Genomic DNA, 26,956 nt, shown 5'->3' with positions numbered 1-26,956 from the left:
AAACTTCAGAGTTGAAACCATGCCTTGCATAAAAGTAGTGAAAGCTTGGATATGACATATAGTGTCTTCTCCTCTTTAAACAGAAGGTATTTTGGAAATTGTGATGTGGGAGTGTGTCCTCTACAGACTGATAGTATTGTACTGAATTGCAGTGGGCGTATTTAGATCTGAGTGCTACAGACTAATTGCAATGTATTGAGCTGTGGGGTAGGTGTTTTCAGAAGCTACTTTAGTTCTGAAATGTTTTAATTAAAATTTTGCAGTAGACCTCTTTCTTGAGAGAATGGTGAGTGTTACGACAGTAGATTTATCCTTAGGGTCAAGGGAGAAGTGACTGGCTTCTGCATTCCCAAGTCAGGTCTAGTAATTATGTCTGAGGTATGGCAACGTGCTGTTTATGATAGGAATTCCTGTACCAGATCAGATTTCTATCACAACTGTGACTATGGGTGGGCTAAAGACTTTGGAGAAAGATAAGGAAGTCTACTGCAGAAGAGTAGAGAATAACCCGATCATATAAAAATATCCCTCTTAAGTTGACTCTGCTTTATCAATTTCTGTGTGATGGGTAGCTAAAAGTATAGACTGCGTATGAAGTAAAGTGGTTCCTACAGTGAAATACTCTCATTTGAAAAGGACAAGAAAAACTAAGAATTATTGAAGGAGTTACTTCACAGGCTTATGTTATAGCTTGTATTTTTTTTTCCTAATCTGTTTTTCTGTAGGTGATTAGACAAGGTATATCAGTATCAAATAGCAATATCTGGTGACTGGGAAGGGTAAGAATGTGCTGGACGTCAGGCTGTTCTTCACAGGAATACTCTACACTCAGAGGCATGCAGGTACAAGTCGTACCTGTATGCAGCAGCTATGAATTATGGCTTGACTGAATGCTTGACTAGAAGGAAAAAACCAAAATATGACTTCTCAACATTTGCAGTTAAATTCACTGAATTTCCCATTATTTTCTTAGAATTTCCTATTATTGTCTTCCTATTTGTCTTTTCATTCCATTAACTCCCACATCTCCCAAAGCTCCAACAGCTAAGCCATTTTGCATCTGAATATTGTTGGGGTCCCTCCCCTGCCATGGAGCCCTGGGAGAGGGGCCCTGAGGGCACAGACACGGGGTTTCCCTGCCCCTGCTCAGCCTCGTTCCCATTGGTTGGTTTGTGTTCCCTGCGCGGGCAGAAGGACCCTTGGTCCCGTGACTGGAACAGTTCCTCCGCTGAGCCCCGGCCTTGCGGCTGGAGAAATAAACACCTCTGAAACATCTAGCAAGAATCTGTCTGTCCATATATATTTCCTTTCCACGGGACTCCTGGTTTGATATATGCGTGTTGCAGTATCCCCACTGCAACAGAATATGACTTCCTTCCCCTTCTTGAGACTTTGTTGCAAGAGTGTAAAATGCATAAGGAAAAGGGGAAGTTGTATTTATGAGAGTTTAATCAAGGTTCTTGCAGTTCTTTTTCTGTGTTGCTTATGTCCAGTGTGTAAGAACTAAGTCTGTGGTACCAGAAGGCCACTGTGATACCACAGATGAGTTTCTTTCCACTACTGGCTTTGCAGAGAACTTGGAAACTGAAGGAAAAAAGACTAGATGGTTATTCCTGAGGACCAGAGAAAGAACTTAGACAGATGGAAGACATTTCATTGATATGGAGTATTTTAAGTGTGGTAAAATAAGAAAGGCAAAACATGATGGTATTTAATGCATGATGAACGTCTCTTCATGATGGAAGACAAGAGACGTTTTCCCAAAAGAAAGGTGGAGTAAGACCTAAAATGTTCTCAGTACATTTTTCCTGCACTTGGGAAAATGATCTTGGTAATTTGTAACTTCTTTTTGTCCCATTGGTTGTGATTTCTGATAAAGAGAATAATTAAAAATAAAAAGGTAGGGATTATGAAGGAATTCAGTTGTCTCTGAATACTGTAAAAGTAGAGATTTACTGTAAAAGTAAATCAAATTTCAACATTGCCTAGAAAGACGTAGCTGGGGCTTTACTGGCAGATCTCACTATATTTTTTATTATTGTTCTAAAAAGGTGCAATGTCCTAAACTGAGTAACTTATATTTTATGTTTAGAAGAAAGAATAATTTATGAAACAAGTAAATGTACACTTATTGTGAAAAAAATGAGCTTTACGGTACAAAAATATTCCTAAATATTTTTGCTCTTTCACAGGAAAATAAATGATTTCTTTGATCTTCAGTAGAATATGGAGAATTTACCCATTTATAAACTGATGAAAGAGCCTTCATGTCTTCTCAGTTAGCTGCATGATCTGTGATGGAACTTAAATGTCATTTTTCCCCGTGAACACTATTTGTCTCACCATTTGTCTTACCTTTGTTTCTTTATCTGTCACTAAGAGAGGGCTAATTGGTTCTGAAGAATGAAAAGTGCTATATTTATTGAGCTTAAAGTGATTTTACCACTTGAAATTTTACATCTTATACGTTGTCAAACATTAACTGACTGAGGACTCTTAAAAGGAGGTTGTTATCCTGAAATATAACAATTTCCACCCATTCCTTTGTTGCCTGAACATGTGTATTTTTCCATGCATGAGTGTATAGTCTTCCCAATATTCTGCAATAGAATGTAAAAGCAAAATTTTCCTGTTAAACTTGTTGCTTTAGTATTCTTTGACAGCTCTAAACATCTGTGCTTTGCTACAGCCTAATGTAAAGATGTGTTCAAATGTAGGTGGGTTATTCCAGTCATATATTTGGTAGTGTTTGAGAGCGCTTTACAAGAAAGAATTGTTTTTCTTGAAATTGTCTAAGAAATAAATGCAGTAGTCTTCTGTGAATAATAAATAAAAAGACTATATAATATGCAGAAAAACGTAATGGAAAGAGCTCCTTTCCTCAAAGAAACCTTCTGCACATTGCAGAGTGTTTTAAAAGCAAACCATGGAGCAATCACATTGTCCAGTTAGGGATGCTTGTGTCCATTTCGGTACAGTGATGACAAAAAACTGCTCCTGCTCATGTTGTACTGTTTAGTTCTTTTATTTCACAGCATTTACCTTTCTTTTCCCCAAACATATTTAGCTTGTCATAAAAATAATTTCATATCTTCCAGTTGATTTCCACAATTAGTTCTTAAGTAGAACCTGAAAAAATTCTTGTTTTCTAATTCCAGTGGTGTCTGAAGAAGGCAAGAATGGCCTTCTGAGCTGTTAGACTCTGAAATGAAATAGTAAATCAGCTGCTGATAAGACATATATATCATATTAAATACAAGGAATCCACCAGAAAATCATTACACTAAAAAGCGACAATGTTGATTGATTAAAATGGTATGGGCTGGCTAGTGTTAAATCATGGTGAGTGATGTGACATTATGATTTTACATATCATATTTCTGTCAAGACAATGAAGGTAAAAGGCATTGTCATCAGATGATAACAGACAATAAGAAGAATCCTGATGTTAGATTTATTACTTGGTTTAGATTTAGAAAGAAGCAATTCTTGTCTTGTGCCACTTATAAAATGACTGTAAATTTGGTGATGATGTAAAATTCAAAGGCAGAACCACTTATAGTTTTGACAAAGTGCCAGCTATAAAGTATTTACTGTTCTCAGTGGTTCTGCCTTGTGCACTTAAATATTTATCAGAAACATGAACTCTTCTGATAAATGTTTCTAATCTTTGTGAATTTTTAAAAATATTTAGATTTTTCATCAGAAGTTAACCACCCATAATTTTGTAACAGCAACAAACTTTTGCTCTTTTTTAAATTAAAAGGATGAAAATACACTATTTTTCATAGAGTACATTCTCAGCATATTTATTCCTTAGATTATGAAATGCATAGTATTTACAAGATCACATTCCTTCTGATGTTGATGATCATTTATGGACATAATTTGTGTCATGAATGCTAAGGACAGTCATAACTTACGTGCTTTATGAAGCAGCAGTCACAGAGTCTCATCACTGTTCATGTGCTCTATTTCCTACCACTGATAGATTAAACTTTTTCTCATATTGTGAATGTATTTACCATCTATATTTGTGACTGGAAGACCACTGTAACACTTGCATTTGTCACATGTCTCATTTCTCCAGATGGAGTTCGAGGAGGCCATGAGGATGGTTAGAGGGCTGGAGTACCTTAGCTATGGAGTCAGCCTGAGAGAGTTGTTAAGCCTGGAGAAAAGAAGGCTTCAGGGAGATCATAGAGCCCCTTCCAGTACCTAAAGGTGCTTCAAGAGAGCTGGAAAGGGAATTTTGAAAAGGGCATGTAGTGATAGGATGAGGGTGATTGTTTCAAACTGACTGACAGCAGGTTTAGGTCAGATATCAGGAAGAAGTTCTTCACTGTGAGGGTGGTACTGATACAGGTTGCCCAGAGAAACTGTGGATGCCCCGCCCCTGAAGGTGTTCAAAGCCAGGTTGGATGGGGCAACTGGTCTAGTGAAAGATGTCCCTGCTCTTGGCAGGCAGGTTGATGATCTTTAAGGTCCCTTCCAACCCAAACCATTCTGTGGTTCTATAATTCTCCCATCCCTGAACCCTCTGCCCCAAGGAGCTTGTAAAGCAAGAAGAGACTTCTTAAACAGGTGTTGGTTGTGTGTGTCTGATGGAGACCCTTGAGACTTCACTTTCTTTTAATGTTATTATGACAAAGTTTGGGGAGTGAGACCAGATGAAAAGAGCCCAAATATTAAGTATTGCTGTAGAACTCCAGTCAGTAGTGGAAATGCATAAAAAGAGGCAAGGGCAAAAGCTCTGCAGATGTCACTGAAAACATCTGCCATCACACCTGACTTCTCAAGGTCTGCTTGCATCCTGTGCTACTGGGAATAACGCTGTGCATTCAATTATGCTAACTCCCAAATTGCTTCAGAGTAGTAAAGCAATGGCCTAATTTTGGCTTCACTGTTGCAGTGAAACTCCTGCCTCCTCCACCCCCCCACCTCCTCTTTCAAGATTTCATTACTAGTTTAGCGTAGGATATAAGTGACAGACCATTGCCTTTTATACCAAATGACTACAAAGGTATTTAGCTGCAGAGGATTAATTTTTTCACATTCATGGTCAGGGAATGTGAGACTGACTTACATTAAATTTCCCATGCCATTTGGCTTTCTGAGGCCTGTGCAGTGAAAATGAAAAAGTTTCCATGGCCTGGATGAATTTCTGATGAATGGATAAGGCTGTGTGCAGAGCAGAGATCTGTGACCCTCTGCAGCTTGCAGTCAGACACTCCACAGCTTCTTTGACATCAAAGGTTGCAGATTGTTCTGAATGAATAGAGTCCTTGCAAATCGCATCTGCTAATCACAGAAGAGCTGGGTAGCCGTCATCTTTAAAAAACTAAGAATCTGTGAATTGTGGCAGATTATTTAGGCCTTCTTTAGGGTACCTCATCAGCCTAAATCCATGGAAACTCTAGCTGAAAGTTAGCTTGTCTCTTACAGGCTTATTTACTTCCTCAGTATCCAGTAGATGCGCACAGATACACACTGTATAAAAAGGGAAAAAATTAAGAGCACACTATAATCAAAACTACTGGGCTATGCAGTACCAGAGAAATATTCAAATTTCTAATAGGAGCCATAAAAGTTTAAAATGACAACCACACCTCCAGAAATTTTATTTTTGCAAGTAGCTTTTAGCAAGAGGGCTAGCATTTTCTGTAGGAAGAGTGGGAGGCTAGAAAGCTGTCTTGTTTCATACAAGTTTTCTTTTTCTCCTATACAGTTTGATTATTCTAAAAGATTGTTTGTCATAAACTTTCTTCTAGGTTGTTACAGCCTATTTTTGGAAGGCTGTAATAGAGGTCTTTGGGATCCTGTAGCAAGAATAAAGGGGTTTTGAGCAATCTGGTGATCTGCCTGTACTTTGCCTTTTCTGACCAGAGAATTTTGGATTTATACAGCACATTCACCACCTGACCCCTGCAAAAAAGAAATTTCTGAATTAAAAAAAGAAAAAAGAAGGAGATGATGAAAAAAAAAGTATATATTTTTGTAATGGACTGTCATGAGGCTATTTCTTCAATTCTCCTTTTCCCAATGATTTTATGATTTTATTCCCTGCACATGGTGTGATGCTCTTTAAAGTCCCTTCCAACACAAATGTATGAGTCTATGATTCTGTGGTTTTATGTAGAATCACAAAAAAAAAAAAAAAAAAAGGAAAAAAGGAAGAAAGGAAGAAAGATTCTGAAATTTTCATGAAAATCAGTGTCACCTATTCCAAAGCTTTAAAAGAAAACGAAAAAAAAAAAGGAAGAAGTCTTTTGCTTATGAATTTACAGTCGATAAATTTTGCCCTTTTTTTGATTAGTTACTCAAAGGAATTTCTCTTCGTTCTTCTGATGCTATTGCATAAATTGCTTTTTACCTCTGGTGCACCATCTAAGCCAGTTTTATATAAAGTTTTATCCCGAACGTCGCTGGCACCCTGTTGTACCTTAATCCAAGGAGAAAAATGACGCTGGCTGTATCCGACGATGGGGTTCGATAAGGACGGCAGCGAGGAGGAGCAGGGGCTGCTCGCGATCCAGCCGTGCCGAGCCTGGACGCTGGATGTCACTGCAGGACCGGGTACGCGGCGGAGCGGAGCAAGCAGGGAACATCGTCCTGAGGGTCCCCCGCCTCCGGAGCTAGACGCAGCCGGAACGGGGTCTGAGATGCCGGCGCTGCATGCAAGTAACGTGGAAGTGCAATGTATCTTTCTCTCTTGGAAATGATGAATTCCAGGACATGGAAAACGCAACAAAACCAGCCTTGCTATAGAAAGAATCTCTGCGATTACAATTGTAAGATACTGGGTTTTTAGGTCTCGAAGCCTTTTACAGAGCTTGCTCAGGTAAAGTCAAAACTGCAGATTATGGGATACTCATGTGATTATTTACTATTGTGTTTAATACAGTCAAATAGAAGACTTGGGGCTTTGCTAATTTTTAAATTTAATCTACATTTTTTTCCTGAAAGTGAAACAAGCTGATCTCAGCCTGTTTATTTAATTCATATTTTTATATATATTCTCTGCCTTTCACTTTCCATGCCTTCACATACCTTTCCTCTATATGCTTCCCATCATCCAAACTCACTTTCATTCACTGTTTATGCACATTTGCAATGTTTTTGTAAAAAAACTCTTCACTTTTTTCTACTTTTCTTCCTAACAATTTACTTTTTTTCCTCCATGTTTTGTTTCTACATACGAGCTTTATACTTTGTTTTTTTCAGCCATATTGTCTTTTCTGTCATGTTCCTCTTCACTCCATTATGTTAAACGTTTTACTCTGCCCACCTTTTTTGCATGGTTCTTCCAACTACTATCACCTTTCTCTTCCTCCCACTTCACTTTTCCTTTCCTGTGATGTTCCTGTTATGTGTTCCCTTTGAATGTCATCTTTTCTCATTATTTTTCCTTATCTGTTTTATTCCTTTCTTCTTCTGTCTTGATCAGCTGAATTCTCCCTATCTGTGAAACAGTGCACTTTTTGACTCTTTTTCTCATCAATTCAGGGAAAAGGGACAGGTAAAGGACGAACAATGACAGACTGCTTCCTGGCCAACGTTTCTGCCACTGCAGTCGGATTTGACTTTGTCTGCAGAATTGTGGTTTCTAGTAAAATAATGTCTTACAACCCAGACTGTGAATTCAGTCTCCCTCACTTATTAGCTTGCTTTATAAGTCAATTCCATTTTTCTCTCAAAAACTTTATTCTTAATTTATAACCATGGAGTCTATACAGGAACATATATCACATATGCACAAATATTTCATTCACTTTAAGTGGTTGAAACGGAAAAAATAATAGTCATTAGAATGAACATATGAAACACAGATGGATGATAAGGGCAGAGACACCCAGTTATAAGTGAAAAAAACTTCTTCAAAATGTTTCATATTACTCATCCAGAACTGATTGCTCAGTTCTGACCCTCATTTAAGACATGTAAAGTATCTTCAAAAGACCTAAGCTTCGGAGCATGAAATGTCAAACTCAAATGGAAATTAACTATGTGAGTAAATAAAAAGCTTGAGTTTAGAGATGATTACATATACAATGAACTTTTCCCTTGCTAACATCTTTTTATGCTGGGAGGGTTAACTAGTTTTCTTTCAAGCCGAGTAACTAATGTTATAAACAATAGTCTAAATTAATAAAAATTATTTCTAACATCTACACAGCATGGATTTTACTGTTTCTATCTGATAGAGACAGTTTAAGCCTTAAAAATTTCCTGTTGTTTCTAGCTGCACCAAATAATTTGGCCAAATTCCCCTACAACCTATCTTATCTTCTATTTAAACTATCATTGCTACAATACCACAAATATTTACTTATTTGTAACTTCACATAATATTTGGACATAAAAATATATATTTATTGATATTAAATATTGTTCATATTTTATGACTATGGGCTCTTTTAATGAAATTTTAATGTTAGCTATTTTTTCCTTATTAATTGGGATTGCTGATTAGCCTGTAGCACAAGGCATGGGTTTTGCCCATCCCCAGACAACCGATCAGACAATGAAAGATAATGCATACACATAATTCAGCTGTGCTCTTAGAGTGAATGAGTGAGTTGCAACACATAATGATAGAGCTCCATTCCCATCCTGTTTGAAGACTTAATGGATGCCATACCTCTTGATAAAAAGCATTGCAGCTATTCAGCTACTTGTTATTCATGTAAATGTTTTTATCTCAAAGGAGGAGTGGTTTTTGGCATTGCCAGAGTGGGTCAGAGGAGCCTTTGTTAGGTGGAGATATCGGACCAACCAGAAACTAGAATCAGCTGTATCAGGGTACAAGCTGCAGTAGGGAATACAATGCCCTCTCAGGCCGAAATAGTGTTAAGCTCATGTCCTGAAACCCAAGTTTTTCTCTATCCAGCACTCAGTCCCTTGATGTTTATTACAGTAGCTCTTGATATTCTTATAAACCATTTAAATGTCAACTTTTTTAGACCATTGAAATATTAACTTTCTGAATCCTGGTAACATCTTGTGTCACTATTCAAGCAGCTGGAGCTTCTGGATGGGTTGTTCTTGAAGTTCAGTGATACAGCTCTGACAGGCAGTCTACCATTGAACTATGTTTTTGGGCAGTGTAGCAACAACCCCATGTTAAGCTCTCCTGCATCGCAAATAATACATGTGCTCAGCTGAATGAAAAATGACATTGAGATTCCGTATTTAAAACTGTTTCTGATTAGCGTGGTGTTGTATCCCAAAGACCCCCAAAGGCAGAAGTAAATCACCAGTGAAGTAAATCTATCTTAATGAATATATTGCAAGTAGACCACTGGTAAGTTTGGATTGCTCTGGATGCATAGTATTTGATGTACTAGATCATAAAATTCTTTGGGACTGTGCAGGGGGTGGTGTATTTCCACTTGCTGCTCTCTCTTCTCAGCAGGCTGCTAGCCACCCGTAATTAAGGCAAATAAACTCTACTTTCCCTGGAGTTGTTTTGAGCATGTTTGTTGTTGCTAAAGCAGCACAGTATGGTTTGGTAGGACTCAACAGAGAAACCAGTTCAGGCATGGCAAGACATAAGCTGACCCTTAGTACAGGACACATTGCTGGGCAACTACAAGGTAAATTCAGAAGAGAGGTTAAAAGAATTTGCCAATACCACCCTAGCTGAAAATCATTCCCTTTTCCAATTTTTCCTCCTCTTTTCCTTTCTCTCTTTCTCCTTCTCCCTTCCTCTCTCACTCTTGCTCCAGCTTCCCACCCCAGCCTGCAGCTGGTAATAGTTTACAGGGCACGTTGCTGCGTTAATACCTTGTTAAGGCTGTTTCAGCTGCTGGGTCTCTGAGAGGTCAGTGTCAGGACTATTTTACTGTGAACCCTTGATATGCAGGGTAAAGCCGGGGACAGGTAGAGCTTCCCCTTTCTCACACCGCAGGGAGCTGAGCTGCTGCAGGCACCCCCTCCCACAGTGTTGCACTGCTGGCAGTGTGGGCAATAAAAAATAATCTGTTTCTGATCAAAAGTAATTAGGGTTTATAGAAGCATGTGTATTAATGGACTAGACATCACATCACAGACATTGCCTGGTATCTCTCAATTCAGCTTGGTAAAGCTGCAGGTGTTAAAGAGCTGTTGAATGCTGTTGTCTGTGCAATATGGGCAAGTAGCAAAAATAATTCTGCAGCTCATAAAGTAAAGTGGAAAATAGGAGTAGATGATTAAAAATATAAAATGTTAGTATAACTGAACTTCTGGCACTGGTGTCTGAGTCTGCTGGGCTTCTAGCACAGCAGAGAGTATTACATGTAAGGCAACGTCTGGATTTAAAAAGGCAGGATTACAGTGTCATTTCTCAGTTTAAGAAAATATTGTATATTTTCTCACAGAATTTGTTGGAAAAAAATATATTATGTAGACAATGGGAAAGAGAAAGAAAAGTAAAATCCATTTTAGAGATCAAGCACAAAAGGAAAAAATCCACTTTGTAGTATTTCTAGCACAGAGGGGGATAAAAAGGTTACCCAAAACACAGAATTTTTCTTTCTTTCCTTTTCTGGTTAGTTTTAAGATGCAGGTTGAGTGGTCAATTTTTGCACTCGGTTACAAGGTTAATCACAGGCCAAGCATATTTATGGTTTTGTAATACCAGCTTTATTTACTGGCTCTGCCTACATTTTTAAAGATGTGTTTGTTTTATAATACATAATTAATGAAAATTACTTCTCATTAGTTAGTTATTAATTTGGAATGCATGAGACCCAGTGTAACATTTGTATAGTGTATACATGCATATCCTGACAGCTAGGAATGCAATGAATACTCAAAATTAAGGAATAGGATCCCTGAAAGTCTTCTACTGGGTGTGTTTTAGATTGTCATATAAATTAGTATTTCTCTTTCAGAAATGGAAATGGGAATATAGCTCAGACACAGTCACACATTTTACAAATTTTTATTTATCTTTTGTTTTTCTGACTTCATGTTCATTTATGGAAGCCACATTAATTTATCACTTAAGTATCGCTGCTGCACATATTATCTGTTCATGAGAAATTAAAGGCGTCATTAATTTCCTTTAATATGAACCTATGTAGTCCTTCCCTTTCTGCAAAATACATGTGAGATAGAAGTTAAAATTGGCAGTAAATGTACAATGCTGACCTAGACCCTGTGAGGAAAAGGCAAATTCTGAGAGATAAGGCTGGCAGTGCCCTCTGAACCCAGCAGACACTGGCTCACATGCTATATAGTCAAAATGTATTTTTCTTCTAGGGGTAGACAAACAAAATATGGAAATTTGCTGAACAGCATGAGCATCCTCTGTACTGGGAGATCTCAGTCAGAAAGTGTTCAGTTACTGGAAATCTGCAAAGCATACATGCCAAAACAAGGTTACTGGGGATTTTCAAGTCTTACAAATCTCATCAAAAATTAACAGGGGAAAGGTCATTATTTTTGTGGTACCAAAAGGCCAGAAATGACAGTAAATTCTGGTGCTTCCTATGAGACTCTGGAGATAAAAATGGGAGGATTAGGCAGAGAGAGCCTGCTAGTTTTTCTCATTGTTAATTGAACTGTTAGCACAGAAAGAAAGGAAGACAAATATATATACCTCAGGAGTATATATTTGACAGGTTACAATAAAAATTGATGCTTTAATTCTTTGAAAGTCCATTCAAGCTATAGAGTTGGTGCTGAACCTAGTTTTCTGTAAATGTAAACATTTCATACGTCTTTATTTTAAAGGAAAGCATAAAACAAATCTGTGAAAAAGGCTTGCATTACATTTGCAGTGGATCAAATACCTGCTGCAGGTGAATGTGCAAATGATGTTCATTCAGAAGCTTTTTTAGTTATTTGGCTATTTACTCATACCTTTGTATGATTGGTAGGTGCAAACTTGGCTCATAACTGTACAATTACATTTTTGCAAAACTGTCTTTTTTCTCTCCCTCTTCTGTGGTTTAGAAGTTATTGATTGATGTTATTGTTAGTTACAGTTCAAAAATACAGGTTTTCCTCTTATTCTGCTTCAGAAGGTATGTACCAGAGCAGTGACAAAATACTTCCTTGCACTCTTAGGTTCATTCTAGTGGGTTTTTGTCTATCCCCAGCAATCTTCCACATCCTTTCCTTGTCAATTCCTCTTCTTCTATTGCTTCTATTGCATGAACGTGACCTCATCCAGAGCTGTTTTGAACACTGTGTGGTCCCTCCCTTGCCTATTTTCTCTATACCCATGATAATACTGGATGGGATGAGTGGGAGTAGCTTAAACAGAGAAGGATAGAAAAAACCAGCAAAGCACCATGGCATTTTTTAAGACTGGATATTTAGATGGAAAAAAATGGGCAAAGTGATGTTCATAATGATCCTTTTATATTTTTAAAGAAAAATGTAAGCCAGCAGCAGCTAGAAACATAATGCGGAAAGAATACGACGAGAAATAAAGCAGATTAAGGCCTGAATAAACAAAACCAAAAGTTCCTCCTGCCTAAAACGTCTCATCCTTCCAAAGTATCCCATTCCATGAGCAGAGAAGACAGAACTACAGATAACCTCGGTAATAACATCTGTTCAGGATAGATGTCAAAGAATATTAACTGGAGAAGCTGTGAATGCTAAAATAGCTGAGTTCTGCTGGAGATATGCCAACAAATGATAATGTGGCAGTCTTTTCAAGAATTAATATTCTTCAGGCACTAAGCTGCCCTTGTCTTTTATATCAGGTCTAAGTGTCTAAGATGCTGTATCTCCCAAGACAAGACTGCATCAAGCAGATCACATGTATGTGGCTAGAGAGATCAGTCACTTTCTATGCCTTCTCGTCAGCTCGCTTTCACCCCTTGAATCTGCCAATTAAATAACTTTGCATCTCAGAAACGACCATTTTTATGTTAATTTACTCAGTTAAACAGGCAGATTTTAACACAGTTTGAGCAGAGTGTTTTGGTTACATGCTGGAATGATGACATGGATGCAGTGCATTTTCTAATCATGAGTAGGTGAAATGGGTGATGTTTTACTTTTTTTAGTATCCTGAAATTTTTGGATTGGAGTAATTTTGAAGTGCTACTAGGATTTTCTTCCTCAGGAACTCATACAGTTGTGCTAACAAAGTTATGGTGATCTCAGGCAATGTTATGAAAGTTTTGAAAAATTATTCTGCACACAAAGTGTGAGGGCTGGAACTACTTTTTGAAGCATAAAACTGGGAATTGCATACTTGATTTCTGATTCACTTTCTTGTATAAAAAAATCTTCAAAACATTAGACAAAAAGTTATCAAGCCTAGATTCCTGTAGAAAGGCGAATGTGTACTGACAATAGTTAAACAGACACCATAATTCCTGTCCTGTGGAAATTAAAAGTAGTACCATTCAGAACTGCAACAAAAATGACATTTTGAAATTTTCCATGTAATGAAAATTCTGACATTTTGCTTAGAGAAGGTCAGAGTGACATTTCATTGTGAAGTACTGAGATGCTTTCTGGGGCTTCTTGGGTCATCTCTAATTGCCTGCCAGGTAGAAACCCAAGGATTTGGGGGTCCTGGAGTGCTGGGGGGCAAACAGCTTGGAGGCATGGTCTCTGCGGCAGCCTGCCTAATGGGTGGCCTCTAGACCAGATGAACAGGGTGGCAGAGTGCCAGGCAGAACATTCTGACTTTTATTAAGATTTAATAATAACCAAAATATTCTTACCCAACATTTTAGTAAATTAGGAGTTTAGAAAGTCAGGAAAAAAACCTAGACCTAACTGCTTATGTTTGTAAGGTGCTTTGTATTGTGTGACTAAACAATCTTTCTCACTTCCTGAACATTTTAAACTTATTAAAACATGACTACTTCTTCAACACAGGGAAATATGGGCTTTATATTTTTACTTTTTTTACTTTAAACTTTGGGATGTGCCATGGGTTAGCAAAACATAGTCCTGAAAGTGATGTTCTTGTAAAGGGGTGCTTACAGCTTCCTCTGTGAGCTGACAGAACCTATCAGCTGACCATTTTGAATATGGACAATTCTTTAAGCCACTTAGAGTTGTGACTGCCTCTGTGATCCACATTTAAGAATAGACAAACCCCAGGCAGAGCTCCCTCTCGTTTCCGGCACTGGGACAGGTGGCTGTGAGCCCCGTGCGGGGGCCAGCAGGCCGGGTCCAGGCCCTGCTCGGGCCAGGCCAGGCCGGGCCACGGCCATCCTGGAGCCGATGGGCCCTGTTCCACCTGTGGAACGCCCCCCTCAGCAGGGCTGTGGGCAGCCGGAGGGGCTCGGCTCCCCCTCTCCAATGAGGCCAAGATTCAGCTGAAGCTGGCCTGCTGTCCGGCAAAAGATCATGTGACCAACAGTGATAAGTGACATTCCAGCTGCAAGGCCGAGGTGAGATTAACCCTTTTAGTGCTGTGAAGAGCTGAAAACCTGAGGGAGAAGAAAGAGGAGATGCTTAAAGCTGAAATTCTGTTGTAAAGCTATGATATATCAGAGCATCCCGTTGTAATTTCGTGAAGGCATGGGGGGTGAAACGTTCAACTTGTACTTGTGAGCAAGAGCACCTGCACTGAGATAGGCAGATGCTGAAGTGGCTGTAATTTCATGAGAAGTTTGAACAGGGAGAGATGGAAGCGGTGAGGACTTTTGCTCCAAACGGAAAAAGAGAAGACCTCAGTTCCTAGAGATCCTCCCAGAGATAGACCTAGAGATGAAGATGAGGAGGACCCTTTGCTCCCAGGGAAGGAGAAGAGCCTCTGTTCTTAGAGATGAAATGCTCCCAGAGATGGGTGAAGAGAACTTTTGTTTCTGAACAGCTCAACCTTAAAATTGCACCCCGGTAGCCCAAGATTGGACCCTTGAAAGCAGTTGTGGGAAAAGCTGCAAGTTGGGGGAAGGGACTCACATGCAAGCAGAGAACCAACCCGGGCGACTGGCTCATTGTGATAATGTTTTCATAGCAGGGGCAAGAGAGACTCCTTTCCCTAAATGGACTGAACAAGGTTATTATGGCAGTGATAAACAGACTGAACATCTCAAGGGTTGTCTTTTTACATTGTCAGTGGGAGAAGGGAGAAAGGTGGGAGGAGGAGAAGTGTTCTGAAGGTGTGGTATGATTTTTTTTTCCTTCTTTTAGGTCTGTTAATAAACTTCTTTATATTCTTTCAAATTTGGTGCCTGCTCTGTTTTTCTTCTAATTCTTATCTCACAGAAAGTAAACAGTCATGAGTATTTTGGACCAAACCACTACAGGATGGTTTTACATTCTGTGGCTAAATTCATTTCTGTTGGGCCCTCTGTGGATATTGCCAGATAAATTTTTAGGGGTTTTGGTGGTTTGGTTGTTTGTTTGGTTGACTTTTTGGGGGGTTGTTGGGTTGTTTTTTTTGGTGTTTTTTTTTTTTTTTTTTTTTTTTTTTTCTGGAGGTGTGACAGTATTTTTGGGATAATTCCAGAGGTTTAAGAGCCTCTCTTCCCATCTGCTTTCTTGAAGCTGTGCAATCTGAATTAGTTCTGCCATCTGGATAGGAATAAGATCTTCTGATGGAATGGAATAATTTTATGTAAACTATGATTAATGAATTATATGAATGGGAGACAGAGTTTTCAATGAAAATCCAGTCATACCCTTTGATCACAGAAATCTTTCCCTGGCTAGAGCAACTAGACCTTTTTCCCATGCACGTTGTTAGACCATAAATCAAGCTCTTCCAATGAGCTGTACTTTTACTCAGAATGCTGGAAAACACAAAATGGAAGTTATAAGGATACAAGTACTGCAAACATCATCTATTTATACTGGACCTATACAAGCAACATCTCAGAAAAAATGTGAGAGTTCCATGCTCCAGTGTGGGAGGGTGTTCCATCCTCTCCAGTTCCCTGATGTCAAATCCGTGATGCTGATTTACAGTAAGATTCAGTTGTGATTTAAGGCAGAGGTATTCTGCCTTTTTTGTAGCCTTGTCCTACCTTTTTGTAAGTTGCAGTGGAGAAGACTAGCAGAATACCCATGTTCTGCCCTCATCAGCAGTACCAGGGAACTTCATGCCTACATTTTTTGGGTTGTGTTCTTACCTTTCCTTCCTGCCAGGTAAGGAACTATGGATATATGGGACATATTTGACACCAAGAATTCTTGATCCCAAGGGTACTTGATTCTATTCTTCCTAATGCAGAAATATGCCTAACATTTTCAAGAACATTTTCAAGAACATTTTCAAGTTACAGTTTAGCCCATGAATGAAGGTGAAATTTACAGAAATAAATGTTGTTCTTGGTTCAGCCCTTTGGTAGCCCATGAGACTGATTTCAGTGTACCTGATTTAAACTATTATAAAACAGTTAAGCTCCACCTGGAAGACCAGATATCTTTGCTAATAAAATGAATACTTACTTCCATTCTTCAGCTTGCACAATTTGTGGGGGTGAAATTAATACTAATAGATGTCTTCTGAATTGTTTTGCTAAGTAATATACAGTCTAATATTGTCTCTTTTTCATTGTCTTACTTAACAGTTTCAAAATTCTGTTAACATATCAACACATACTGTGTAAAATTAGGTTTATTGATGAGGAGAATATGGTCAATAGTTTAATTACCCTTGTTTGGAATCTCATAATCTCTACTGGCCAAGGTTTACAAAATGACCCAAATTATCTCATTTATGTATTTCTTTTGCTTCTAGGGATATGTTACTCAATGGAGGTCTGCAGTAATTTTGCAGATTGAGACTTTGCTGTTTTCCAAGGATAACTTCAGGAGATTCTGAATCCAATAAACTTTGGGAGATTCTGAATCAAAGTGGCACAGAAACTTTAAGGAATTTCAAAAAGTCGTGTCATAAAAAATTTTGCTTTCTTACAGTAAACAACCCTCCTTATTTATATTAATTAAAGAACAAGAATTGAAAATAAATCAGGGAGTAAGAGTTAACTAAAACATTAAGAGTGGAAAATGAGGGAGATACTAGCCTCCATCACCTCTAATTATGTCAAAATAATTATTTGTACTGGTCTTTTATATTCTCACAATGAAATTAATAGCACTTACCCAGAGAATTCCAGGAGAGCTCAGCTCATTACCAAAAGCCAAAATGATTTTGCATGTATTTGTACATTACTTCCTACTTGAGAGAAATGTAGGAGTGCTTCTGGAGATGCAATATGGCAATTTTGTTTTCTGCTACCCCACCTACATATTCTCAGGCTTTTCCAGAACAAAAAATAAGTCAAGCAAACAAATGAGAAAAAACCCATTGCCTTTTTCGGAGGAGCATCATTGATTAGTTTAAGGTATCTCTGAAGCAAGGTGATCACGCACGAATGGTGCCTGGTCATGCCTTTGGGCTGGCTATTCAAATAGAATAATGTGAAACAATAAACCAAAACAGTTTTCAGTATAAGAATTGACTTCTGGAACTGCATGCATGTATTCCCTTGTGCTTGCCAGGGAAATGCTGGGGAGTTTCCTCAGGTAGCTCAAGGACCTGTGCACAGGCTGCTTTGGTAGCACTGCTGACTTCAGTGAATTGGATCCAAAGGACCCTACGCTCCTTTTCAACTTCCTTGAGCTGCAGAGACCTGTTGGGTAGCTCTGATGGAGCACATTTGCTCTATGATATATGCTAAAGCTATTTAGAGCTACAGGGGAAATTACAGCTGGTGACTAGGAGAGGTTTGAAGGAAAAAGTGTCTGTTATTCAGATATATAATTATTTCTGCCATTCTTGCACAGGGGGTGACTTTCTGACCAGGAACGGAAGCAGCTGTTCCCAGTCCACTGACAGCAGGAGAAGCACAGCCTTGTGAGGATACCCAGTCTGCTTGGAGAGTGTCTTCAGAACTGGCTGGCTTTGAGCTGAGCATCTGCCCCAAGAGTCCTGAAAGTTGGAAGCTGTAGTCTGCTTCTCACTTAGAAATTCAACTAATCCTTCATCAGCCTTTAGTCAAGCAGCATTGTTATATTTCACAGCATTCAAATAAAAATTTAGCCTCCAAGTCGTGTGACAGCGTTGATGGAAGAAGGGGGAAGGGAATGCTGCTGTTGCTCCCTGCAATTGTCATAATGTAAAGATACTATGGAATATGTTAATAATTTCAAAGTGGAATATGTTAATAATTTCAAAGTTTAAATAGGGTAAATTCTGCACATTTCAGGTTAATGGCTTTGAATGTGTGATACAATAGATGATGAACTGTGGAGGTGTGTGCTGTGTGGTCAGATGTCTACCCAAAACCAGACAGTCTTGGCATCCATTACGGTACGTTGACAAAAAAAGTAAGAAAACCCAGGAATGGGTAAATGTGCAACAGAGCCCCTTCTGCTTGTAATAACACCTTAGAGGGATTAGGAGTTAAAAAATAAAGAGGATAGCTGCCACAAATTTCTTTCCTCTGAGTGTTTTCTGAAAATAATGGGTTTGTTTTACTCTCTTTGAAGAAATAACAATGTAAACAAGGTATTACCAAAGGTACTTGAAATTAGTCTGACCTTCTGGTGAAGGAGTTTCATATTTGAGGACTGACTGGCTGTACTTTAAGTGACTAGGGAGCTTGCATATGTTGCTGCTGCAGTTAGCTCAGTAGCTGTTACAAAAAGTTTTCATCTTGGCAAAGAACAACATAAGAATTTTTCACTTGGACAGTAATGAATACTAGAGCTGCCATTTTAGCCTTGATTATTATTCTCATGGCAAGAGTAGATGTATCTTCAGTGCTGAGACATCACTAGTTATGCAAAGGCTGCAAGCCTTTGAATCTCTCTCTATGCCAGACTAGAAAGGGTCAGATTTAGAAATAAGAAGTTCATGTAAATTCACAGAATATGCTGAGTTGGAAGCGAACTTAGTAGGAACTAAAAAAATGTGGAAGGGGGGAAACTTTTCGAGAACTTCCAATTTCTATCATTCAAATTATTTTGACAACAGCCTGACTGGGCAGAGGATATGTGAAAGAAAAAATTTCCTTTTATAGAGGAACTTGTTTCTTGCAGAGAATAGATTGCATGATTCTTGGAATATTTGAATTTCAGCATCAGACAAAGTATCTGAAGTTCTTTTAACTTTAGAATGATTTCTGCAGAAGAGCATAGAACTTAAAATGGTAAACCCCTGCTTTCTGTTTCCAAGATAAGAATGTTCATGAAAAGCTTATATTATATATTTATTAGTAGAGAGTTCACAGATGGGTTGCCTAGCTGTTCACTTTAGACACACATTGTTGGCTTCATGAGCTAATAGAAAGAAAACCCTTTTTCTGCATACCTAGTCATCAGTGGTTAGATTTACTAGAGAATGATGCACACAATCCCCATATATAAACCAGTCAAGGGATATTTTCTACAGGCTTAAGTGCCTCCAGTAATTTATTTTTTCCCCAGCCTAAGTCTAGTAACTTCAGCTTGCATGATTACTGAGATTTGTGCTCTAGTTCTTGCCATCAATTCATTCCTGAACTTGTAAAATGCAAGGTCCTGGTATGTATTTTTCTTTCCAATTCTTCAGTGAATGAAGAATTCCTTACATTAGAAGCTATGATCTCTTCAAAGATATTCTTCACTGCATTGGGTGAAGTAAATACTGGAGTATATGATTTGATTTGTCATACATCTCTGTCTGTAAAAGAAAAAACTTCTATGCTGCATTTTAGGGCCAGACCATCAGTTAGAATAAATGAGCATAACTCTTGTGATTTCACATGATTTCAAATTACACAACTAGTAGTCTACAAAACAAAAAGAAACTGTTTTTTTTGCAAATCTGTTCTACCATCCTGAAATAAACAAGTAGCTGCAGAGGGTAACGTGTTGATGAGGAGACAAAGGAAAGGCCTCTAAATTAGAATGGTTACCTTAGAAGATACCAAACACATCCGCAAACCCATTTTTTTTGAGTAGTATGAACTTTTCACTTTAATTGGCGCTATTATTTGCAGACAAATGTTGTGTTAATGGAGGAGGGAAAAAGATGTCATGCATAGTTTCAGAAGGACACAAGTATCTTGATAAAAGAAGGCATAGAAGGACAGAAGCATAATTAAGCTGGACTGACTGTGGAGGTCATGGTAGAATAACAAGTATCAAAGGATGCAAAAGCAGAGAAGCGTTGGCATGGAGACTGGGAGGCACTTTAGTATTAAATATAGTACATTTCAGATGGAAACATGGAATAGCAGCCTGATCACAAATACTTCTGGATTTTCAGTGATTCACATTACCCAGACCTAAATGAAAACCTTGGTCTTCTGCTGTACTGAATCAACATTTTGTTTCAACTAAATATAAGTTTTTTATATCTTCATAGGTTTTGAGGCTTGTAGTAAGTTCTGTTACATCTTTTATATCACAGAACATTGCTTTTCATCAGGTTGTTCTTACTGGTGTCCCTTACAGTCTTTTAAAAAAGAGATTCCTGTTTTCCCTTAAACCATCATAGTTGTGATTTTGTGGTGTTATTGTGCCAGGTTAGAAGATGCTGTGGTTCATCATCCAGCTGGGATGATGGGATATTTCAGAGATCTCTGAAGACCAGGTGTTATGACCTGCCCCAGAAAACGAGGGTAACTCAGGTTCTTGTTAACAGATCCCTTGGGGTGGGTTAGAGTGAAACAAAACTGATGGAAGTTAATAAATATATTTATGTAGGGTTTATTTTAGAACAAAATGGTTGAAGTGGGAAGCAGGCATGTAGCCATTTTGGTTACCATTATCTATAGTAATACAGCAGCATGGAAGCATAAAAATGTTACAGGAAGAAAGGAACAAAGAAACAAAGGAAGGAGGAAAAACATATCACCACCCGTAGATCTCACAACAAGACTTTATTGTTGCAATTTAGATGTCTGTTGGCTGAAGTGGTGCTCTTATTTCATTGGGGGTGATGGAAGAAGTCTGTGAAACACGAAGTCCATTGGGTTTATATTATGCTTAGGCCAGATGGAAACATCCTGGTACCACCCCTGGAGTGAAGAGTTTTACACTGGATGGTGTAACACTGGATGAGGAGACATTTCAGGAATCTTTGACACCTTCTAATACATTACAGCTGACTATTACATCAGCGCAGTTGAGTCAATTATAGCCTATTATGGGCCCATAATAGGGGAGTTATCACAGCTGAGTTCACCTGAGTAAGGACAAAGAAACAGTACCCTGTCTCTCAGGGTTTGCCTCTTTTCTTATCTTACTCAAAACCCGCTTTGTAGCCCAAGCTGGCACCTGTGCTCACTCTCTGCGCCTGGGCGGTTACTGTGCATGTAGGCATCTTGCCCCCTGATTGTTTGAGCCATCACCATTCCAGTCTCTCCCACATCCTTCTTCTTAGACCTGGGATAATTGGGCAATGGTACCACCTTTATTTGATCTCAAGTCTCCCACCAGGGAACAGTTATATAAAGAAACCTGTCTTTGCCTATACAAGGTTTATATACTATGTTTTGTTGTTTCTTAACTGTATTTTGAAAATAGCTCTTTACAGCTCTGTTGGTTTTGAAAGCTTTGTTTTATTAAAGAACATACATGAAAGAATAGAGGCTTGTTTTTCCATCTGTGAGCCATAAAATACATATTGGCATATTGATCACATCTCTCACCTGGTATCTATTCTCAGTGGTCTTTACAAAGTTACTGAACATATGGTTGGGAGACAATACTTGTGATATGTTCTCTGCAACGAATTATTTTATTTCAATAATGTAATTGATTATTAAGTACAAATTTATGTAATTAAATTATAGAAATTTATAAACAATATAATATAAATAAATTTAATTAATAAATGATTAATGACTGCCAAATCAGTCAAGGTTAGGGCTCCATTTTAAGTGAGTAGATGCTCTAGTTCCCAGATGTCTACTGACTATCTAATTAAAGTAGAGGTCACTACAAAAACTTACCTAGGCTGATTCTGAGTTCTCTGTAAATGTTCTTGATACTTAATGTAAATTTGTGTGCTGGTGAGTTAGACTTCATCTGACCTGCTTTCTTCATAGATGAGATAAAATGGATAGGTCCTGTAAGTTTAGCATGGGCAACAGGGGAATCCCTCACAGCTGACTCCTTAGAACCATAGTGCTGACAATGAAGACAAGGAGGTTCTGTAGGAATGTAAGTTGCTGTTTTCACATTTCTATGTTGCATTTACAAAAGCTTATATCCTTCATAATTTTGTTTTCCTTCTGCATGTACATGTGTTTGTGTGCAGGTGCATCCATGAAAAACTGGTGTCATTCAACCAAAGTTAGTGTAACTAGCTGTATTGGGTTTGCAGGGCAAGGTTTTGTAGCTGTGGTGCTACCAGGATGGCTTCTGTGAGAGGATGTTGGAAGCTTCTCTCATATCTAATAGAGGCAATGCCAGCCAGCTCCAAGACAGACCCACCACTGGCCAAGGCCAAGCCCAAACTCCTCAGTGATGGTGGCATCATCTCTGGGATAACGCATTTAAGCAGGGGGGAAAAAAAAAATGTGACAACAACTGGAGCAGGACTGCTGGCAGAATTTGTGACTCTGTGGGGGACTCATGCTGGAGAAACCAGTTCCTGACAGACTGGACACCCCATGGAAGAGATCTGTTTCTTCAGGACTGTACCACGTGGGAGGAACTCATGTTGGAACAGTTTGTGGAGGACTGTACCCTGCTCTCCCATAGGAATCACTCCATACTAGAGCAGCAGAAGAGAGTGAGGAGTCCTCCCCCTGAGGATGAGGGAACAGCAGAGAAAATTTGTGATGGACTGACCACAACACCCATTCTCTGTTCCACTGCACCACTCAGTGATGAGGAGGGAGAGACTGAGGAGTGAAGTTGAGCCCAGGAAGAAGGGAGGGGTGGGGGGAAAGTGTTTTAAGATTTGTGTTTAGTTCTCATTATTCTGCTCTATTTGATTAGTAATACATTAAATTAATTTCCCAGTGTCGAGTCTGTTTTGCCCATGATGGTAACTGGTGAGTGATTCCTCTTTGTCTTTATCCTGACCTTATTTGAGCCTTTTGTTATACTAACTCTCTCCTGTCCTGTTGAGAAGGGGAATGATGGAGGACCTGCGGTATGCTCAGGGTTACCTCACCACACCAGCATCAGGTCAGCTCTCCCTGTTTAGATTTGAAAGGTAGCCACTTCATTTCATACTTAGAAATTATTAACATGGCCTTCTGCTTTGCTTCCAGTCTGAGTTGTGAAGTCTCTAGGTCCTCTTTTTGTACCTAATTTCTCCTTTCTAGTTTTTGCTTCACCTGGTGGAGTTTGGTTAAACCTATAACTTCTGTGATAAAAAGATTAAAATACATTTAATTCCAATCTGATCCAATCTTCTCTTTCTATTTTTTTCATGCAGTTTTTTTGTTTTCCTCCGTCAATATGCAGATGTTGTTTTTATTGTATCCTGTGTGAAAATGACATTTTCAGCTCTACAGTACATAAGTAGAGGGCTTATGCAGTGTGTTTACATCTGATAGGGGATGATGTTACTGAAGTATTTTAAATTTGATTTCCCCTCTATCTCCGGGTATTCTTCCCTCTCTTTTTAAAGCTAACTCTGTGATGCTAAACCAGTTTGTAGGTATAAAATCTGACAGAGAGGGTTATATGTACATGCATTTGGTATCTAAACAGATAGGTATTTATCTATCTATCTATCTATCTATCTATCTATCTATCTATCACTCTATCTATTTAGCTAATCCATCAATTATCTAATCTATCTATTTGTAAAGGTGTTTTAGTCCTTTTTTTTACATTCATTGCCATGAGTTACTTATTCTATTAAAGGTTTATAGGATCATTCAGGTTGGAAAGGACCTTAAGATGTTTTTAGTCCAGCCTCATGTTCAACGAAGGCCACCTTTGGCCTTTTTTGAAAATGGCTGTGATGTCGCCTATTTGTCATTGTCAGGGATGTTCCCTGATCACCATCATCTTTCAAAGATGGTGGAAGGTGGCCTTGCAAGAACATCGGTCACTTTCGACTTTTTCTTGAATGCTTTTTGTCTAGACCTGTGGATTTCTATGGATAAAGTTGTCTCCAGTAATCTCTGTCTTGATGCTCATCCCCTGGTCTTAGTCTTTCTCCATGAATCTTGCCCCTAAGAATGGAGGCCTGGGAGATGTTGATGGGGATAACTGTGGCAAACAAGGTATGGAGTAACTTGTCCTCATCTGTGTCTGCTCTTGGAAATCACCCACATTCTTCAACAATGCCTCCCGTTTTTCACTGTTTAGCCTTTTATGGTTGATGTAAAGCAGAAGCTCTTCATTTTGCTTTTGAAACTCCTTGCAAGCAAGCAGTTAAGCTGGGGTTTTCCCTACAGCATCCTAATACCATGCCCAGACAATGCTTCCAAATTTTGTTGTAGCCAGACCCTGTGTCATCCTCCCACCCTTGCTCTGGAGCTCTAAAATGAATTACCTGCCAAGGCAGACTGGTCTCCTTATTTTCCTACCTTTTTACAAAGTATTATGTTAGATTGTTCCTGTATGCAAAGGCTGCTGTCCTTAAAGGTCTACAGTTTCCTTGAGCTCTTCTTTCATGTTTCCAGGACTGACACATCCAGTAGCACTGCTGACATTTCTTGTCGCAGACTCACAGTGGGACTTGTGGTGTAACATATAGAACAACTGGCTTTTTCCAAGTTTACAACTGATTTCTTCTATTACTTGTTATGTGAATGTCAGGTTTTAAAATGTAATAATCACTTAACATCATTTGAACCTGAATATTCCCTGACTGAGAAGACACTGAAGCTATGAGCAAATAAAACCTGTTTGTGCTGCCTAATTCCAATCAGAATTGCGGCACTGTTCCATAGCATCTCTGCTGGATGAACCAGAACTGGCACATCCATTGATTTCTACCAGCTGTTTTCTGCCAATTCCAGTTCCTGACAGGGAGCAAGCTGTGTAGCTGGCAGCAAAGAATCGCAAACAGTTCAAATATGCCCCAGGGAGGGCAAATGCTTACCCAAAGCTCATCAAGGGATTGCTATTATGCTTCACAAGATACATATACATTCACCACATCTGTCTCCTATTATTTGTACTCAGAACTGACAAAGGACTGAGATAAACACGTGCCTGTTTAATACAGTACAAGAACAAGGTGTTTGTAAGAGACAAATATTGTAGGCATTTTGGTGAATAATTTCCTAATGAAACTTCTTTTTTATGTTCTGTGAAATGTTTCTGTAGATGATCTATACTTTAAGAGGCCAAGTTATCTATTTAAATACTAAGACAGCCTATTCAAGTACTTTAAATCTAAATTTGTTCATTTTCGTCTGGTGCTTTGACAGTCTCACAACACAGTACAAGAAGCCTTTAGCTGGGGACCTGCTGCCTTCTTCAGTTTCTTTTTGATTTTTCTGAGAGCTCTCTTCACAATGAACCAACCAGAGGATGCTGTAAAATGCTTTCTAAAATATTAATGGTTTTGCAGCAAGTCACAATGGTTTGACAAGCTCCCTTTCCCCACATGAACTACACGACTGACCACGTGCAGGCTTCTAGCTCATTTCAAATACAACAAGGTTTGCCTTTGCTTTTGCTTCTGCAATGAGTAAAAGCATCTATTAGTTGATGCAGGTCAGATGAAAAAGGTAAATTTTTAAGCCATGGAAACACATTTGGTTTTGATTCCCTGTTTTTCTCCATGTTATTTTATGTAAAAGCAGGGTAATAAAATTGAAAGAAGTTTGGTGCCCATAGATTTTTAGAAATGAACAGGAGATGAAAGATGAAGAATTTTAAAAAGTAAGCTTTATTAGGTAAAGCAAAGACATATTATGGCAGAAATATTAATATGTCTCTGTGGGAGAGCATATTTTGGTAATAGTCTTACAGGTCTCAAAACCTGTCCAGTGATTGCGTTTTTAAGATCTTGAATGGGTTAACAGCTACTAGTATAAATTCCCGTATCTCCTCCAACCAAAATTGCAGTACAAGTTCAGGGATCTGAAGGAGAAATATTCAGGGGCCTTCTATCTAGTAGATGGTACTGGATGTAGCAGGTATTACGGTATTATGCAGAAGAGAGACATTTGTGAAGCTGTCTGTTGGCTTCTTTTAGGAGCTGTTCATGTTCAGAGGCCCAGCATTTGTGTATATTGTGCAGGGGATTTTTTTGTATTTTTAGTTTTTTTTCTTCCTTGAGGGCTACGCAGAGAGTACAGATGCTCACTTTGTAACTGATTTGGAGTGACAGGGGTTTAGTGTAGCCCTGCAGTTACTGACCTGAAGCATTCATGATTCTGTGCCTTAAGCAAGAAGGAATAAATTATTCTACTACCTTTCACTGTCATTTTAAATCTGTGAGGGAGCTGTGCAGTATAAAAACTTTAAGACTGAGATTCTATTGTTAACATATGATTTCTTTAAGTGAGCTGTCAAAGATGGAAACACTTGCCCAGTGCAAGTGTTACTATTTTTTTCAATCAGAAACCAATAAAACATTTTATAAAGGGATTCTAAAGTGTACTTGTTAATTACAGTCATGATATAGTCTTTCAAATGCTAATGGTCTGACTCAAATTTCACTTTGTTTAGTTGTGTTAGAAGTTATGATTAAAGAATGGTATAGCTTTATAGTTGTTTTACTGCCATCTGTGTGCACCAGGCAATAACTCTGTACAGATGGTTGTGATTCAGAGACAGGTTGCCACATGCAAAAAAAGTATGTTTCAGTTATTTTAATAAGATTTATTGCAGCAGTCACAGTTAAATGCTTGAGCCTTAATGATAATTGCCACTAATCCTTCAAGAAAAATGATCAGAGTTCAGTAAACCACAAGAAGCAGATTTAGCTATAAGCTTCAGAAACATCTCACTGCAAAGGTATGCTTCCTTTTTGATTTCATGTTTTCTCCCCCTCCCCTTTCTTCCTTAAACATTTATTCCTATACCTTTGCTCTTGAAGCATTTGATATGAAAAGACAAGACATTATTCTCTCATCCTTTGTTTTCCTTCCCATGTACAGATGCTTATTTATGTTGGAACACC

The 26,956-nt window shown here is 38.5% G+C and overlaps 1 long non-coding RNA gene across 1 annotated transcript; it reads left to right on the top strand.

Moving 5' to 3' along the window:
- The first annotated feature begins 6,408 nt into the window (after positions 1-6,408).
- LOC121657399 lies at positions 6,409-21,492 on the top strand. Its single transcript, XR_006013608.1, has 2 exons — positions 6,409-6,841; positions 17,704-21,492. It is a non-coding gene; the product is annotated as an uncharacterized LOC121657399 (long non-coding RNA).
- Positions 21,493-26,956: the final 5,464 nt, after the last annotated feature.

This window comes from Corvus kubaryi, unplaced genomic scaffold (genome assembly GCF_017639235.1).
Source record: "Corvus kubaryi isolate FWS band 111438036 unplaced genomic scaffold, C.kubaryi_AGA036_p1.0 split1-37296, whole genome shotgun sequence".
NCBI lineage: Eukaryota > Metazoa > Chordata > Aves > Passeriformes > Corvidae > Corvus > Corvus kubaryi.
Note: the sequence above shows the minus strand (reverse complement) of the source record. Positions and strands in the feature narration are given on the sequence as shown.